Raw genomic sequence first — 14,848 nt, 5'->3', positions numbered from 1 at the left:
CAAGGTTTACATTCCCTGCAAAGATCAAACAGAAAACCTGAGCTTGACCTTGACTGCAGATCTCTCTGTCTTAACTTCTTACCTGAAAACTGTCACTTCTGAACATTCACTCAGCACAAATTTACCATTCAGAAGACACAGCAAAACTCTCAAACTTATACCCCTGTGGCCCCCAAAAGAACTGCAAAAAGAAAACACGTATAAAGAACAGAAGGAAAACCCAATGACAGAAGGAGGAGGAATAGGAGGAATAGAGGAAAAGAAAAAATATCTAGGAAAAACAAAAATGTCTACTAATGAAAGCATCAGATGCTGCAAAAATGCTTTAGAAATCAGATTATCAGGACCAGTAAGTGTATTTATATTCAAATGTAAAGTATAATAGGAATATATCTTTCATATATAGAAAATCCACCTGAGGTAGAAAGAAGCTGTAGGGTGGGGCAGACTCCCATAACCATTGTGGATACTCCTCCCCTCCTGGGTGATGACTAGAAGTACTTTCAAGTCTGAAGAAGTGCTCCAAACAATCAACTGAATTCATGTCCTCTCCCACACCACAAGAGAACAATGAAAGCCTTCAGATTTACACTGGAGTGCAGGGTTTGAGTGCCCTTTGGGGGTAGAGAGGGAAGAGAGATCTTATCTCTGTATTGCTGAGCACTGTGAGCCAGTTGATAAATAGATATTAATAAATCTATTTTCTATATTTCAAAATTGGCACCATATCCATCTGTTGCTCACCCTCCTAACACAGCAGCTCTGAGTCACTGTGATTTGGAGCTAACAAGCTGTGACAGTGACTGCAGGCTTACTAATAACTCCCAGTAAACAAACTACTGGTGGTGAGAGAAACAGAGGCAGACTTAAATGACAGGAGTTAGGACTGAACCTAAGAATAATAGCTGAGGCAGGGAATTAACATCTTTTTAATCATGACCCCAATTACAACTCAAGACAAATGACATCCTTCAACACAACAGCTGGTGCCAAGTGTGGCTACTTTAAATTTCACTCTCAAAGGAGCTGGCAATGATTTCTGGGCTTCACAATAGCAGTTACTAATTTCTTCCCCTATGATAAACTTCTCTGAAGTTGAGATGCTGTGAAGACCTTTGACATTAATATGGGCAGGTAATAAAGGCACTTATGCCATTAAGAATACATAAAGAAATATGAAAAACAGACTGGAGTGTGTTGGTCTAATGGACAACTGTGTTCAGTGCTTTCATAAATATGTAGGATAATTTCTTTGGCATATTTGCACAAAGAGACACATACAAACCCAAGTGACTACACAACACTGAGTCCTCAGGTGCTAATGGATAGTTTTCTTATTTTTTTCCCTGCATTTATGAACTTTTATTTTAATGAGAAAATTACAAATTACTCACACAAACAGAACTACTTCAGTCATTTAAATGGCAGAGTCTAGGCCCTCAGCAGAAGCCCTACATGCATTTCTACATGACATCAGTATTTTTCAGGCTAAGGTCTATTTCTTAAAGCAAAATATGAGTGATTTTTTAATTTTTTTTTTCCTGTCAGCTAAGGTCTCCTATTTTATATTCTTATTACACATAAACATACTTGTTGAAGGCAGCAGGCACATCAGACCTGTCAGTATTGAGCTCATTGTGTCATGTGCTGCACTTTCTGTGTGTGTGTAAACAATTTTTGAAAGCACACAGCCAAACCATCCATAAACCATGGATGAGATTGCAGATTTCCTCTAAAATCAATGCTCAGTCTCCAACAAATATTGCCTCGGTCTCCAAAAAATATTGCCTTTATGCCATAGTTTACAGTTTGTGTCACCTTAAACAACTGATTTGTGCTGAGAGGCTTGGTTCAGACTAATATCCATATGGATATGTCCATATGGGAGGTGGTGGAGTCTCTGTCCCTGGAGATGTTCAAGAAAAGCCTGGATGAGGCACTTAGTGCCATGGTCTGGTTGATTGGATAGGGCTGGGTGATAGGTTGGACTGGATGATCTTGGGGGTCTCCTCCAGCCTGGCTGATTCTATGATTCTGTGTTTCTCCCCTCACATACACAGGTTTCAGCTAGCTAAAGAATAGTAAATTTCTATCTGAAAATTATTGTTATAGATGGTTCCTGTTAGAATGATGTTTTATATATAAACACACATGGCATTACATATAAACATACATGGTATGTATTAGAATCAACTTTTAAGGAAATATTCAGAATAAGTTTTTGTCTCAACCTCATCAGCAGATGTTTACTGAGCAAGAAATAATGCTAAGGCTAATTGCATGCCTAAGATTAGTGATGTTGCTTACTGCCAGGAAAATGCATTAAGAATGTAATTGTGGCTACTCACAGTAAGACACTTCAAAGAAACCAACTCCTTGTATGTTCTCAGACAGAACTTACAGCTAAGTGAACAAGAACTGTCTCTAGAGAACAAGATGTACATCCTGAAAGACCCCAGAAAAAAAAAAAAGGAAAAGAACTTTGGCAAATTCAGCTGGTGGCATTCAGAATACAGAAAACTTGAGTATATCCAGAAGAGTATATATTTATGTTCTGCCAAGATAAGCTGGAGAGATTTACAGTTCATCTCATTCTGCTTTATTTCTTCCTGTCCTGATTAACTGAGCTGTCATGAAGGAAGAACAAGTGCAGAAGTCATGGAGTGGAAGTGCAAAACTCGTTTTTGTTTTGCTTGTTTGTTTTATTTGATTTAAGAAAATCCTGCAGTGCTTCTCTGCCTCTGCTAAGCCTACTCAGAGAACTGGCAGAGGAAAATTAAGAACTTGGAACATTCAGGAAAGAACAGCAAGGAAAGCAGTGAAGCACTTTCTTTTAAGGGCACAGTCAAATGTTCCCTTCCAGAGGCTGCAGACTTATTTGCTTCTCAGACATTTTAAAATCTCACATGGACATTTATTTGGGGTTGTATCTCAACAGCTTAGAGATCATAAATATCTTACTACATTTTCTTTCCAGCACCTAACAAATTCAAATTCCCTGGGACAAGCCCTTGACTAAATCTTATCCCTGTGAACTATGTCTACAGGACTCAAATAGCTCCAGGGATGGAGACTTCACCACTGCCCTGGGCAACCTGTTCCAATGCCTGATAACCCTTCAGTAAGAAATTCTTCCTAATACCCAGTTTAAACCACACCACCTTAACATCATCAGTGAACTGCCCACACCGACAGATGGAAGGTGTTGAAACCTACAGCTTCACAGAGAGGCAGAGCAGATACTGATTGCTCCCTGACAAGACAGGCAAGTTTAATGAGCTGCGTTGGGAATTGGCCTCAGGTGGAAGAGACTGATCCCTCCATAATGTGGCAGGCTACTGTCTCAAAACCCTATATACCAGAACATGCTGGTGAAATCTTGTAGGGTGACTCTGATTCCAGCTGACTCAAATCCACCTTAACAGAGGAGAGGACAGTGGTCTCAGCAAAATGGATGTTCAGAAAGAATATGTACAAGAAAGTCCTTATCCATTGTGGTGACTGAGCTCTGCAAACAGGGTGGCATTGGGCATATGTTATTTCTGCTAATTTTCATGTTTTATGGGAATATTTAGAAAAAAATTAACTTTCTAAGAGTGTTGCTTTTTAGCTCTGATATTAGTAATAAACATAAATTCTGTCCATGAGCATTTTGCTGGCATGGTTGTCAAGAGAGCACAAGCAATAACAAAATGTGCAGCACAAGGGAAGACTGTACATAAATGATTGGGGTGTGAGTGGGGTCATGTCATGGGAGAGAGCATAACAGGGTTGACAATTTAGTCTGAGGGTGTAATTAGAAAGATAACAATTCTACCACTTCTCAAACACTGTTAGAATGGACAGGGAAGGGGCTTTTATTTCAGCCACTTTCTCATTTTATTCTCTGCCAAAAGTGAAGTGATAAAAAGAGCATCTCATGGATCTGTCTGGAGGGGGATAAAGGTATTTCACATCAGAATCACTGTTATCTTTATTTTAAAAATCATAGAGCAATATTCACTGCTACACCTCAAGGGTGGAGAATTATTAATCTGCAGGTAAAATCTTCATGTTTGTGATAATAAGAATGACCTCCTCAATAGCTCAGACCATTCATTCATCTTATACTATATATTAAAAAACTGTATTATTGATAATTCCACTGAAAGCTTATTAAAACCAGTCTGCACAACCTACAAATACTTTTCATAATGAAGGACTTGAAAATGGGATGGATTGAGAGAGATTCTGGGCACTTTTCCGAAGATATCCACAAATAAAACTTGTATCAAGAGTGGGAGAGAAATCTTTGTAATTTCTCAAACGATTTGAAAGAAATGGTGGCTGGAGGCAATTCAACCTCTTCAGCTGTCCACAAATTTTTACATGGGGCTGAAGCATAGTGACAACATGACAACAGCAACTTCACAAATGTCATTCATTTCAAGTTTGAAAATCTTTCTTTTGTATTTCAGCTCACAGTGCCTGAACCACTACCTCAGTTACAAGAGAATGTTTTCTCCCCTTCCCCTTCACACTTAAAAAAAGTGCAGCTTTCCTTCATTGATAACCAAGGGGGAAGTTACCACTCCAGCACCACAGGTCATGTGTTCATGTTTTTATTATCTAAGAAAAAACAGATCCCATATTTCCTATCTGGATCTACATAACACCTTCGAGTTACAACTGCCTACAACACCAAATGACTAAGTTAGAGTTTTTGTCACATAAGTATAAAAATCACCAAATTGCTGTTTCACATGAACTTTTCTCCTTCTTTCTTTATCATTTTCCCCTGGATATCACCATCTTCTCTTAACCACCCATAACAACACCATTTCACACTGAATTTCTTTTCCTTTAAACATAGAATAATTTTCTTTAAAAGTCTTACTTGTCAGAAGTTAGAAAACCAGCTCCAAGGGCACGGTGATGTTATGCAGAAGGGAAGTTTATAATGACAAACTTTTGAAGAACTCTTATCTTAAAACCTAACCCATACAGAGAAAAGTTTCCACAAACTTTGAACTCATGTGACCAACTTTATCCTCAGCAGTAGCTTCTCTTTTTTTTCATGTACTCATATTCAAAACTTCCACTCCAATGCACACAGATTTACTTACTGCATGCAGGTTACTTTGCATTTACTTCCTCCTTTGGATCTTTATTGTTTACTTGTAGTCTTCCAGCTCTGCAAATACTTAGATGCATCAATGCAGTTGTTCAAGGAGCAGCACTCCAACACACACACACAGCCATCCTAGGAGACACACACACACCCCCCACCTGAGGCAATCCTGCCAGGACTGTGGTAATTTCTCAATAGAATAGAATAGAATCAACCAGGTTGGAAGAGACCTCCAAGATCCTCCAGTCCAACCTAGCACCCAGCCCTATCCAATCAACTAGACCATGGCACTAAGTGCCTCATCCAGGCTTTTCTTGAACATCTCCAGGGACAGAAACTCCACCACCTGCCTGGGCAGCACATTCCAATGGGCAATCTCTCTCTCTGTGAAGAACTTCCTCCTATTATCCAGCTTATACCTGCCCTGACACAACTTGAGACTGTGTCTCCTCATTCTGCTGCTGGTTGCCTGGGAGAAGAGACCAACCCCCACCTGGCTACAACCTCCCTTCAGGTAGTTGTAGACAGCAATGAGGTCACCCCTGAGCCTCCTCTTCTCCAGGCTAAACACCCCCAGCTCCCTCAGCCTCTCCTCACAGGGCTGTGTTCCAGGCCCCTCACCAGCTTCGTCACCCTCCACACTCCAGTACCTCAACTTCTCTCTTGAATTGAGGAGTCCAGAACTGGACACAGGACTCTGAGCAACTCCAGTGAGCTGACAGGTCCCTGTTTTGACTCCTTTCACACACACATTCTCAACTGCTTCCCTTTATCCTCAGCTTCAGCCTTAGTTTTCCCTCAGCAGAATCTCTAAATATGAACTTTTAGCTGAACCTGCAGGATAAACTATAACCCCCACGTGGTCCTCTAAGCATATTTGTATTTAAAAAAGAAAAAAAAAAAAGAAAAGAAAATGTAAAAACAAACAAACAAACACAAACAAAACAAAATAAAAAGCCCACAATAACACATGGAAAAATAGTCTTGTAACTCCCCATTTATGTAAAAGCTCTAGGCTTCCAGTCAGTTGGACTCTGGTGCTTAAGTCAGGCCAATATCTATGTGATTGCTTATCTCAAGCACAAATAAAAGCTGTCAGAAATTAAGGGTCATGTTACTGGTGCTTTCATTCTTGACAAAACCAGGCTCTCTCACAACTTAGCAGAAATGTGTCAGCATGTCACAATCATTCCATTAGTTTACAGAAAATGGAAACAAATGTTTCAGCTCTTGAGAAATATCAAAAGTCTTTAATCTATAGTCTTCTAATCTCTTCTTCCTAACTCCAGAAAAGTATTAAATGGATGTCTACAGTAACCAGGTGCTAGTTAAAAATGTGGGGACCAAACTTGTCTAAGGAACAATTCTGTTGCACAATTCTATTCTATCTTGAAGGATATTGGGAAAACATGAACATTTAAACCACAGGTATTTGTTCCTACACATCTTTTGAAACAGAATTAAAAGGAGGTGATTTGTTTGCTTGCTTTTTGTGTAGTAGGCAGCCTGTGTTCATATTGATTTATTTCTTTTAAGGTAAGGATTAGCAATTATCATGAATAATACTGCACAACTCAGGTGTGTGCACATGTGGAGATGAACACAAGCTGACTGGTCTGATTTCTCAGTCTTCTTCAAACAGAAGATGAACCTATAAAGTAATGAAAGGAACAATTTGGAAGTCTGCACACCAGGACCAGAGTGAACTAATAAATAACAAACTTCCTGAAATTCAGGCACTTGGGAAATTTGGAAAATCAGATCTGAAATAAGCTAAGATTGATGGCAATGAGGAGGTAGGAAACACTCCTTCATGTGACAGACAAAGCATCCATCTGCTTTCTGGAACATTTGCATGAAGAGTTTTGCATTGATAGTGATTATTTGCTCAGCGTTTGCTTTCCCAAAGCTTGTTCATAAATCATGTTGTGTAGCATGATCAGAGCCCTGGTACAGTGCTGGCCAAATGATCACTGACATAACACTCAGTGGAAATAATCGTGGCAGGGGGAAAACTCAACCTTCTGAGTAACACTGCTGGGAATGAGTGACAGAATAAAACATGCACTTAATATTGACAGCAGGGTACCAGGTTGATAACATCTCTTCCAAACTTCACCAACCCAAATTGCCAGCTGTCTGCAGATTTACACTCTAGACATTAAAAGTTGGCATATCTCACTGTGTTTATGTCACATGCAATAGGGACTGTCCTGAAGCCATAAATAGGAATAAAGGTAACAGGCTTCACTGTACATTGAGCACAATATAATAATAACAACCATGTAATTAGGGTGCTAGAAGTCACTTAAAAATAGAGGGTGAATTTGTCTGTATTACACAGAAGTTCCTGAAGTCACACTTGAAAAGAGACAGGGATACAAACTGCAGAAATAGATGACTAGAAAACACCAAGCAGTTGCAAGTGAGTGAAGTAAGCAAAGTGAGAAACAAGAAGATCAAGTAATGTAGTGAAGTAAAGACATCTTCATGTAGTAGTGAAAGACAAAAATGAGGAAACAAGAATAAATGTAAAGATTTTGCTCTTATAAAGGACATGACAGAAAGCAAAAACTACCATCATAGCAGAGATGAACATATAAACCACAGGTGTTTGTTCCTACACATCTTTTGAAATAGAATTAAAAAGAGATGATTTGTTTGCTTGTTTTTTTGTTGTTTTTTTTCTTTCTCTTTTTTTTTTTTTTTGTGTGTAGTAGGCAACCTATATTTATATTGATTTGTTTCTTTTAAGCTAAGGATAAGCAATTATTACTAATAACACTGCACAACTCAGGTGTGTGCACACATGGAGATGAACACAAGCTGAAGAGATTAAGCCTTGAGTTCTAAAGTGGATTCATTGAATAACATAAACCACATATACACAAATTTAATTAAAATCACTCCTAAATTTGTTTAGGGAAATCCTGTATTGTAGAACTGTGAGAGAAACAAACAGGCCTGCCTGCTGGAATATTTCTGTTCTCCAGTTTCCCTGGAGAATTTTTGTTGGGGTGAACTAGACCATTTCTGTGAAAGTACCTGACAGCTTCTGAAATGTCTGAGCTTTTGTGGGAGTCAGAAGGAAGAGAAATGCTATTCTGGGAGGAAGTGGCTCTGTCAGCAGCAGACTGGATTCTTACCCTCACCACCTGTACTGAGCCATGCAAAACAAAAGTCTCAAAACTGTAGATCAGATTCTCCAGGCTGCTACAACTGCTATGGAACTGCTTCTCAAAAATCCCAACAGTAATTTTTCATAAGTGAAGAACGAAATATGATCATTCTTTCCAGTCTCTTTAAAAAAAAAAAACATTATAGCAAGCTGCATAAACTTACAAAAAACATCTTAGGGTCATAAGAGAAGAAATACAAAATCCTCCATGCAGTTATTAAAAGTCTTCCAGATTTTGCCTAGGAATTGTGGTGTCAGAGATCAGACCAGGAACTGTCAACTTGTTACCTTGAAGAGAAAAGTAGCAGAAATGTATTGGTATAAATCTCCTTTCCTGCTGATGGAAAATTACCCAGCCCAGAGAGCAGAACCACTGTTCACTGAATGGGCTTGGACAAAGACTTCTGGTTTTATCTTCCCTTTGAAAATGGCAGCCTAGAATTGCACAACCAGAATCATAGCTGGAATCATGGAAGTATTATTATATTTTTCTAACTGAAGAACCACAAAACATCTTGGCAGCATCAACCACACAAAAGTTCTTCATACAGGAACATTATTTCCTTTCTGGGAGAGGTGGCAATGCTCCATGGAAATGGAGTAATGGAAAGGTCAAATTATATTACAAGATTTTTTTTTTTTGAACTTTCAATTTAATTTGCCTAGGCCTCCAATATACTAATTAGACTAATTAATTAGACATGAAAAATTCAATTGAGTTCATTAAAAACATTAAATTAAAAATAAAATTTACTAGAGAAGATAAAATATTTCATTTCTTGTGGCTAAAATTAACACAAGGCCCTCTTCAAAATCTCTAATTATTGGTACTTTACAAAGGAGGAAAGAGGGATTCATCCTTTTGCTTGGCTATGTGACAGCAACACCACAACAGACATGCAATACTTGAATATGTATTTACATTTAGAATTAAAGAATTATGCCTTTCCTGCTGTCAGGAGAGAAAGCAGGATCATAAACCTTAAAATACTGAATACCAACTTTTTATATCCCTCCTAAAGATACCACAAACTTCTCTTATCAACAAAGAAAATTTTACAGCAACATCTTACATGGGACTAATCATGAAATTTTCCCAACATTTCTGATGTATCCTTCAACTTTTTCTACTTCTAAGACTGTTCCTTGGGGCATCTGTCCTCACTGCAGCATTACTGAAGGTCTGCCTTTTGTTCCTTGAACTCTTCACATTATAAATTATTCTAATTCCATTTCACTCATTTTCTCCTTGGTAGAGTGGGATTTGAGGTTTCTGAATTTTTCAAGATGACTGTTATTGCTGACAAAGTGTGTCTGGCACAGTTCCAGCTCATTTCTTACTCCATCAAAACCTCATTTTCTGTAATACATCTTCCTATTTGTGTCTGCAGCGTTTCTTCCTATTTGTTTCTGCCACTCTAGCACTCAGTTACACACAATCAGGAGTGACATTAGGTTATGCAGAGGGTCTCACCATGATGTAGGATGCATACACTTAAAGACTAGAATGTTTAAGATTGAAACTTAGTGGAACTAAGTCACACTGAAGCAATTCAACCTTCATGTTTAAATGAGGACCAAAGCCTAGTGAGAAAATATGCAACAAGCCTGATAAATCAATGAATATTTATAACCTGTGTCTGTTGAGTTGGGCACTTCTGAAACTAGGAGTCCAAGTCTTCACCTCTCTAGCAAAGGGGGGATACTTCCACTTATCTTTTGTCATTCATCTTTGAATGTTCAGAATACATTTAGGTCCCATTAGTAGCTCCTACAACCTCTTCCATATGCAGATGCTACCAAGTTTCCAAGTTGATGGTGTAGAAGAAACTGAGCAACCTTCCATACTGTGGATAGGATCCTCTTAGAGTCAAACTTCTAATTAAAAATAAGGACCCCTCTTAAAATGAGAACTTTCCCTGCCCAAATTTACCTTAGATATTTAAATTCTGGATAAAACAAAGAGGTTTTTCAAAAAGGACATCAAAGCTATTTGTATTGGCATGAAAATCACTTTGGGGTGATACAAAAGTGAAGGTTACTCACAGTTCTCTTAGAAAAGTTATTCTCCATCAAATATTATTATTGACTTAGGCTTGCTGAATGCAAGATACTCCTTAATGATATCCCCAGTAAAAGAAATTAAATCCACAGTTTATATATAAGGAAGTTATTTATGATTGCCTATGTGAACAGACCAAATCTCACTGCCAGTATAAACATTACTATGTAAAGGAAAAAGCTGGTACACCTATAGAAAACATCTCAGATGAAAAGAAATGGAAGAGAATTAGAGTAATAGTTTCTGAGTGGAGAAACTCTTTTTTTTTTTTTCTTTTTTTTACTCTAACATTTCCTAAAATGCTATCATTCATTTTTATGAGCCTCATAAAAACATGAGGTACTTACTCCAAGTACTTAAAGTAAACATACAGGTGGCAAGGTGATAGTTACTCTTGCAGCAGTGGAAGAATCATGGAATGTCAAAATGTAATCCTGCACTGTGAAAAAAAAAAAAAACAAAACTACAAAAAGCAGTAGCACTCTCTTATTCTGCTTTTACCCTGAACCACTTAAAAGTAGCTTAACAGCACATTTGGCTTTTCATAAGATTAAGGTTCAACTGTCTGTTCAGGCTAAGAAGATTTGCACCACCACCTTCCAATTGGATACATTGATGACTGGACTCTGTTTCTATGACAAGACAATAACATCTATGCAAAAGGTCTGAACCCTATGTTTCTCCTCCATGAGAAAATCCTAACCATGAAACGTAACTTTTATGCTCATTCTCAACACTTAAATACTTCTCAGGTAATTAACATTAACCTTATTAAATCATCTTAAAATTAATAGCTTCAAGACATGAGTTGACAGCACACCATCCTAGAATATTTCATACAATTTGTACAGAGATACAGAGGACAGATCAAAATAGGTTACTTTTTAATCTCCTGACTCATGGTCCAATCTTTGTAAAGACTACAGGAAATGAACTCACACCCCTAGAGCTGCTAAATATTGAGGCATTTATAAACAGTCCATTAATTCTGCCTTGGCTGTCTTGGTTTCCTGCTTTAAGCATCAGTGTGCTTCCACAGCAAGCACCAGTCAAAGCCCTGGAACCAGAGAACAAGTACAGCAACTTCAACACAGAGAAATAACTGTAGGTCAAAAGTTAAGTAAGTCAACATAAAACTTAAAATGACAGCTAGTAAAATTAAATTAAATGCATGTTTTTGCAACAAACTCAGTCCAATTTGATAGTTTCTTACTTTTGAAAGATACCAAAACACTGGCTACTGTAGCTCAAAGTGACTTCATTCATTTGTTTCCTTTTCACCAAACTTTCAGTCACTCCAGCTGCAAAGGTTTTTTATTGTTCACTAGTTGGTTGGATTTTAATTTTATTAGTGAGGCCAATTATTCCTTTTTAAAATCACAACTGTATGTATGTGACCTAAGTTCTTTCAACACAATAAATCAAAAATTGCAGGAAACAAGCACCACAGAAAATACAATGGACACATTCTTCATATGGGCACTATTAGTAATAATAAGAAAGGAGAAACTAAGGTACAAAAACATAATCAGCCTTGTCTGAATAGAACAGTCATCAGTGTTTCCATGAACTGCTGGAAGGCTTTTGACAGAGTTTGCTAATTCCTGTTTCCCTGGCTAGGAAATTACTGCAATGTACCATTGCTGTAGACTACACTTCACAACACAAGAAATATCTTTGTATAAAGTATCCAAGTGAGGAGGGTAAATACAACCTTCCTAGGTGAAAACCGTTCTATGGAGGCTGCTGATTGTGCTCATCCCTCTCCAAACAATGTGGAAATATTTCCACTGATGGCAGAAACAGTTTGGGTGAGGAGTTGTCACAAGAACTGAATTCAATTTTGATTATTTCTAAGGAGAAAATTCAATTTAGTTGTGGTTTCAAACACATAGATGAAGAGGTTTTTTTATTGTATTATAGTTATTAGGTAATTTTTGTCATGGGAAATGTTTTTGTACCCAAGCACTATTTATAACATATTAAAGCACTATAAGGTTTGAGACAGTGACATTTCAGTCATTTTTTAAATGAAAATAAAACAAAAACCGTAACAAGAGTTGTAAAATATTCCTTTGCTAGTGTTCTTGTCTTTGACTTTCAGCATTGTACCTGGTATGGACTAGTAAACTAGACTATGAAGTACTGAGCTTATTGTAATAAATAATAAATAATGAAAATCCATGTTCAGGTTTTCTTCTGCTGTGAATGTATAACAAACCCCAATGTTTCTATTATCTAGATGGTTTGCTTCTTGGGGTGATTCCAAATACACCTCAGCAACAAAGTTCCCGCTCAGGATTCTCATAGGCAGACACACAGAAAGGACACATCCCATAATTCTCACATCAGCTCAAGAATTATCATTTTTTTATGTTGTTGCTTGTTTGTTTTTTTTTTTCCTTGTCCAGTTTGTTGGTTTGCCTGGCAAGAGCACACAGTTTTAATTTTCTTTTAGATTCACTTTATCTGAAAGCAGTCTCAGATACTCTCTCTCCAGCCACACTCTTAGCCCTATAAGTAGTAAATCAAGGATTATCAACATTCTACAGTAGAACTCATACCTTGCAGACAGTATAACAGGAAGAGTCAATGTTTGTCCCACAGGTCATTCCACTCTGAGTGAGCAGCTGTTACCTGTATGCAAAACCTCCCAGCTCACTCTTTTGCTTGCTTTGCATACCCACCTGCCATTTAAAAGCTACAAACAATGTCTCCAGCATGAAGGAATACCAAAGAGTCACCTAATCACCTAATAAAAAAGAGATGATGAGGGAGTTAAAAACAAAAATAAAAGAGGCTTTACTCAGGGCAACTAAACTAAACACAGATTCTTTTTTTTTCCCTATTTATCCACCTGCATCACTCTGCAAACTTAAGAAATATCTGTAACCCTATTTAGCTGTTACAAATAAAGTCTAAACATATATATAAGCACTTAATCTGACTCAGACAACATATAATTTTCAAAGTTTATCCTTCATCCAAGTGCTGTGGTGAAGCTTTCCACCAGGCCTATGGCACAAGGTCTACCCCCAGGGTGTTCCCTACTGCACCAGCCAGGCCAAGGTCAGGCAATGGTTAAGCATCACCAGGATTAAGACAGGCAAAAGTGGCTTCCAGTGGGTCTAAACTGCACTGAAAGCTCTTTCACACTCATCAGAATGACCTGAGGGTCATGAAAAGAGTGTCTCAGGGACTCCAAGCTGTATATCAAAATTTCAGTTACTGGAATTTGCTTGCAATATACATTTGAAATACATTTATGCTTGATTATGATAACATCCATTTTAATTCTCTGGAGATAAACACTTTCTCTACTACTATAGACCAGACACACAATTTTTAGACAAATCAGTGTAGCAGAATTCCCAGCTCCTGAAAGCCATAGTTAAGGAATGAAGGAATAAAAGACATCATTTGGAACTTTAGGTCATGTTTTGAGGCTTAATCCTGCAATGATGAAATCTAGAAATCGATATCTGACTTTCCTGCTGTTGCTGATTTAAACAAGAGAGGCACAATTAGAAGGTGTAAAATCATAGCTGACGAATATAACAAAAATAGAACATAGTAACTCACCACATCTTCCCCCCCCCCCCCCCTACTTCTGAATCAAGACCCTTTTCATTGCTAAATTCACAAATTAAAAGCCTAAAGCACTCCTGGCAGCTCACCACACGTGTGCATCCCCCTGACAAATTTATCATGCAAACAAATCACAAAGGAGCAGTTATGAAACTGCCCCGTGCTGAGATGCAGATTTCTTGTGTTGACACAATGCAGGTTATTTCTGTTATTTCTCTTAGACTGTTACTTCATCCTAATTAAGCAGCAGATTTCACTGCAGTTATTGAAAGATACTCTGTCATTGTGGATCAGTTAGGAATGCTTCAAAAACTGAAATATTTGATGTGTGCTAGAAGTACATTTGGAGAATGAAGAAGGATGTTTCCACATTTCTAATAGAAGATTATAGGCAAGTGTTGATAAAATGCTGGTCTATTTTATTCAGAACAGGCACACATTAATCATCAGCAATTTATAGTCTGCATGACTAATATAATCAGTCACAAGAAAGTATATCTTCTCTCATTTAGCATTCATTTGCCACATTATTTATAATTATCAACTACTTCAATCAGAAATAACCTCCTTATGGAATAGAAAAGCTCTGACTCTACAAACCAGATCCTTTTGTATCATCTTCTGAGCATTATTTACTAAGTTAGGATTTTTAATCGTTGTTTATTCTTTAAGTGGGCTATAGAACAACATGTGGGCTGTAACAGTTAAGTCACTTTGGAAATATAACATAAACAATTTTTAATACATAACACTACACCAACTCTGTTGAGGCTCAGCCCAGGATCTGGATCTCTGAAAGGAAAATTTGTACTTGCAGAATTGTAAACCAAAAATTGCTGTGGTCATCAGCCAGAAAACACCACTTCTGTTGCTGTCTTGACCTGAACAGAGGCTAATTTAAGTTTCTAAG

This window comes from Indicator indicator, chromosome 31 (assembly GCF_027791375.1).
Source record: "Indicator indicator isolate 239-I01 chromosome 31, UM_Iind_1.1, whole genome shotgun sequence".
Classification (NCBI taxonomy): domain Eukaryota; kingdom Metazoa; phylum Chordata; class Aves; order Piciformes; family Indicatoridae; genus Indicator; species Indicator indicator.
This window is presented reverse-complemented; position numbering follows the sequence as displayed.